This window comes from Tiliqua scincoides, chromosome 4 (genome assembly GCF_035046505.1).
Source record: "Tiliqua scincoides isolate rTilSci1 chromosome 4, rTilSci1.hap2, whole genome shotgun sequence".
NCBI classification, from domain to species: domain Eukaryota; kingdom Metazoa; phylum Chordata; class Lepidosauria; order Squamata; family Scincidae; genus Tiliqua; species Tiliqua scincoides.
In genome coordinates, this window is record NC_089824.1 from 126,200,315 (window position 1) to 126,205,721 (window position 5,407).

The following is a 5,407-nucleotide window of genomic DNA, read 5'->3' on the forward strand; positions in this document are numbered from 1 at the left end:
CATTACACTTGTATAGCCCTTTCTGAGCGTGCAAAGTGCTTCACATGCATTATCCTGATGCTGTCCTTACATCAACTCTGTAAGGAAAGTCAGCATTATTGTCCCCATATTACACCTAAGGCTTGCTAAAGACAAGAGATGATATTGCAGATTTGAACTCAGGAAATTCTGATGTACAGCTCAGTTTTAGGCAGCCCAATCCTATCCTGCAATGGCCACCTGGCCTGCGTTGTATCCAGCACAGGGTTGGGGCTGGGAGCGGTGCAACCCAGGGCAAGGGAATAGACTCTCCCGCGGGTAATGCAGCAGCAGCCCAGATGGGTCTACTCAGAACTGTGCCACCTCAAGAGGTATTGCAGATCTGAGCAGCTTGGTGCTAAGCTGGGCTGCCCAGGAGGGGGGTTAGGATCTGGCCTAAATGTTACATGCTGGCTCCACCCCTTCCCGGACCTGGTTGCCCGTGGGTCTGTCCCTGCCCTCCCCCGGCCACGGAACACACCCACAATGTCTCCTCCACCCTACCCACCACCAGTGCAACTCACCCTCCACCAGCACTGCTGGGGCCATATTCAGCCTCTGGAGGCTGGCACCTCTGTGCCGGCCTCCCAACTCACCTGGTGGTGCAGGAGTGCCTTATTGCACTTTTGCAACACACGGAAGCCAGCACAGGGGACTTGCAATGGCCTCTTTGGATTGCTCTCTTAGCTGCTCTGTTATACCAGTTCTCTTTTCACAAACCTTCAGATTAGAGATTAGCAACTTGTTCCCCCTGGGTCAACTCTAAGTTCCTGGGGATACAATCAGGTTCCCACTTTCCCACCCAAGGTTCAACAGTATATAAATAAACTGTGACCATAACTGACCAGTTTGAGAAAGAGTACCTCGGACCAGCCACTCTCACACTTTCCAGCCAGTCCCTTCTGAAAGTGGCTTTCTGATACAATTACTGATTCATGCTCAGTTCTTCTGGACCATCAGAATCAGGTACAAGAGCATTACTTTCCTTGCAATTTAGCCACTTCATAGACTTTTTCCACAGCAACTTTTGGAAAGGTCATGTGCTTCTCCTCACCTGCAGTGCAGTACTCATCTCCCCCAGGATGCATATTTTTCTTTTAATCATGAATGAAATTGACAAACTTCAGCAACAAAGCATTTGAGACAAATACAGTACTACAAGGAAATAATAGGTTGTGGTTTACAAGATTGGGTGGATAAGCCTCTTGACTGGGGGCACTTTGCTGTCTTGTCTTCTTTTAAGTTTCCCCTTGACAATCATGAGAGCTATATTTCAAAAAACAAAACAAGATGATCTCCTTGGGATTTTAACAGGTGCCTGCCGGCTGCACAAAACATCCTGGGAATATATGCTATCCACAGGCTGTGTCTTAGCTATCCATGCCCTAGGGTATACTATGGATTTTCTATCACTGAGCTATTTGCTTGAATGTGTATTCTTTCTTCCCAATGTATCTACAAATGGGAGCACAGAAGAGGCCCGCACTGAGTGGCTCGTGCTCAATATTGTCAAGACTAAAACTGGAGAAACACAATTCTTTACCTAAATATGCACAGTATGGCTGATAAGTAGGTCCTGGATTTGTTTCAATATCATACCTGCTCATTGCAAACCATCCACAGGACTGTACTTCTTAAAAGCAAGTAAAGAATGAACTTCTTATCCATCTCTTGTCTCATCTCTTGCCCCTGTGGCAGGTCTCCACTATGTATTGACACTGCATTATGTATTAATATCTGTCAAAGCATTCCTAAGAAAATTGACCTCAGTTGTACCCATGTGCCCTAAACCTTGTGTCGTCGTCCCCAGGCATGTTACTATTTTTCACATAAGTAAGGGGAGTTCTTGCTGAAGCAGTCCCATGACTGAAAATCAGAATGTGGAAACTCAGCTCCAGTCACAGTTAATTCTTGGCTACTCTATTACAGACGGGTGCATCAATTTGACTGACTAAAGTGAAACACCAAAACGCAAAGAAACCATTCTGTCTTTCATACTGGTCAATAGTGAACAACAGTTAAGCATTCAGGGCACAATCCTAACCAAGTGACCTCAACAGGTGGGAAACCCTGGCCTCTGAGTGGCCCGCTTGGAGGCAGGCTGTGCAGCATGGCCTTTCCCAGTTTGAAGAGACACTTGGCCAACAGTCTGAGGCAAAGAGGCAAAGAAGGAAGGCCCACAGCCAGGGAGACAGACCAGGGACACACTACACTTGCTCCCAGTGTGGAAGGGATTGTCACTCCCGAATCGGCCTTTTCAGCCACACTAGACGCTGTGCCAGAACCACCATCCAGAGCACGATACCATAGTCTTTTGAGACTGAAGGTTGCCAATATTTGTTCAATGGGGCTTACTCTCAGGAAAGTATGGTTAGGATTGCAGCCTCAGAGAATCTAAAATTAATGAAATTTTATGAACTGCAGTGTTTCTCAAACTGTGGGTCGGGACCCACTAGGCGGGTCGTGAGCCAATTTCAATGGGTACCCATTCATTTCAATGTTCTATTTTTGATTTATTAGCCTTGATACTACCATGGTATGTGACTGCATTTGGGGAAATGTTACAGATCTGTACAGGCTAATATGTATATGCTTTTAACAATTATAGTAAATGGGACTTACTCCTGCGTAAGTGTGGGTAGGAATGCAGCCTAAGATGGTTAAAAATTTTCCTGATTGATGATGTCACTTCTGGTCATGACATCACTTCCGGTGGGGCCTGGTGCTAAAAATTTGAAAAGCACTGATGTACTGTATTCATTAATCTCCCATCAGTATTATTTATTAGACCCAAGCCAAAACTACCCACAGCTTTCCATGTCTATTCTGCCAGTGTAAAAAACAAAAACCCTTCTCTTTTTCAGTTAATTTTTTTGTATTTCTGGAAAAAAAAGTTTGCCTATTTATTTGTACTGCCAAACCCACAGTCCAATCCTATGGAGCTTTAGTGCTGGAGGAATGCGTGTTCCACAGCTAACCCCTGCAAAAGTGCCATATAGAGCTGGTGAAGGTCTGAATAGGTCCTGCCCTGAAAGGTCTGGGCAGGAGGTCTGGTCTAGAGGGTTGAGCCTCCATTTGTCTGAAGATAACATCGAAGGTCACCAGTTCAAGGCCACTGGCACCCTGCGACCTTGAAGCAGCTGACAAGCTGAGTCGAGCTATTCCATCTGCTCTGAGCACAGGAGGATGGAGGCCAGAATGTGCGACCAGATCAAGAAAGAAACATCTGAATGTTGTGGTTTCTTGAAAGATAGAAACCGTCTTTCAAATTGTAAAAATCCCTAAGGGGATTTAAATTGCCTGCCTATGTAAACCGCCTTGAATAAAGTCTAAGGAGAAATCTGAGGACCAAGAAAGGCGGTATAGAAATACCTGTATTATGTATTATTATTAATCAACCCGGTGGCCTGGCACGGGCTTATCTTGGGGCAAGGTAACAAATGTTCTCTTATTCTGAGGCGGTCTCCAGATGGCAAGACTCCCCCACAGGAATACAGCAGGTGCCATATTGGTGCCACTGCATCACTGAGCAGGGGGTTGCATTGGATTGAACTGTTGGTTGTGACAAAATAAGAATGCTTATTAAGGACAATGACAGTTTTACAAGTGTGTCGTTTGCAAAATCACCAATATTACTTGGAAGGTGTAATATGGCTGTGTGTGTGTGTGTGTGTGTGTGCACTTAGCAGTCCAGTAGTCCTCAAAACTAAGCAACACAGTTGTGGGTGGTGAATGGGTTGGTTGGCAACCTTCAGTCTCGAAAGACTATGGTATAAGCCTACAGCACCCGGTATTCCCAGGCGGTCCCCCATCCAAGTACTAACCAGGCCTGACCCTGCTTAGCTTCCGAGATCAGATGAGATCAGGCATGTGCAGGGTAACAGTTGGGAGATTTGAGAAGTTTGCGCCCCACCTTGCTTCCACTCCCTGTGCACCATTTTGAAGAGGAAGTAAAGCCTTCCAAAAGCCACTGAAAGTCAATGAAGCTTTTTCTTTTTAAAAAATTGTGTGCAGGGGAACATGAACAGGATTAGCAGTGTGCTGAGGGCAAAGTCCTAAAGCCTTCCTAAACCACTGTCATAGTTTTGTTCTGTTTTGTGTCCCCCCTATGAGCCCATTTTGAAAAAGCAAACTCGCCAGTTCACATTGTGCATTTGCAATAACGTGTAACTGAGCTCTTGGGCCAGAATGTGAACAACTAACTTAAGCAGACCAGAGGGATTTATACAACCATTTTTTTCCCCTTTAAGAAGCAGGGCCCAATCCTATCCAACTTTCCAGTGCTATTGCAGCCATAATGCAGCCCATAGGTAAGAGAACAAATGTTCCTTACCTTGAGGAGGCATCTGTGACTGCCCCCCCCCCCCACAGGCGGGGATGCGCACCCCATTGGCTGCATTGGCTCTAGAAAGTTGGATAGGATTGGGCCTTCACACTTCCATCCCATATGGGTAACTTCTTTAGATACTGTTGCATTCTCAAAAGTGTTTTAGTGTATGGCCAAGAGCCTGCTGTGCAAGTGAAAGAGATCCTGAGACATAATTGAACCAGTTCTGTCAAGTGCACAGAACTAGCTGCATGGTTCTTTGGAACCAAACCTTCCTTTTCTGCCAGAAAATGGCGCCTTTCCCAGGTTCTTGACCTTTTTAGCTGGCCATTTTATGGAACTAAGATCAACTTGGCTTCCAATTCCACATCTGCCACACTATTCTTCCCGCTCCACTTGCCTCTCTCGACCAGGCAATCAGCAGCTGTCAGACTCACCTCAGCAGGTTCTTGATTCGATTACACTGAGAGGCGGCACATCTGAACCTTCACAGTACCAGCCTTACCGTTTTACAGGCTATTGATTGCAAGTCATTGTTTCAACCACGCAGTGCCATCAGCCTTTCCAATGAAAGAGATAGGAAAAGTGGGTGTAGCCATCAAGGAGGCTCCCTTCTATGTGGATGGACTTGCAATGTCTCCTGAAGGCAGACAGTAGTGTTTTTTTCAGATCGTTGAAGGCAGTTTGAGGAAAGAATCACTGCTTGTCATGTGTAGAGCCATGCACACTTTCACTCCTGATAATCAGATTTTGCAAATGTCTATAAGTGTTTCTCAAACTGTGGGTTGGGACCCACTAAGTGAGTCGCGAACCAATTTCAGGTGGGTCCCCATTCATTTCAATATTTTATTTTTAATATATTATACTTGATGCTATCATGGCATGTGACTGCATTTGGGGAAATGTTACAAATCTGTACTTTTAACAAGCTACTCTGTATAAGCTTTCAACAATGATAGTCAATGGGGCTTACTCCTGGGTATGTGTTGCTGGGATTGCAGCCAAGGATTGTTAAAAATGTTTCTGCTTGATGATGTCATTTCTGGTCATGACATCACTTCC

The 5,407-nt window shown here is 45.4% G+C and overlaps 1 pseudogene; it reads right to left on the reverse strand.

Moving 5' to 3' along the window:
* Nucleotides 1–3,793: 3,793 nt before the first annotated feature.
* Nucleotides 3,794–3,907, reverse strand: LOC136650702 (5S ribosomal RNA; annotated as a pseudogene).
* Nucleotides 3,908–5,407: the final 1,500 nt, after the last annotated feature.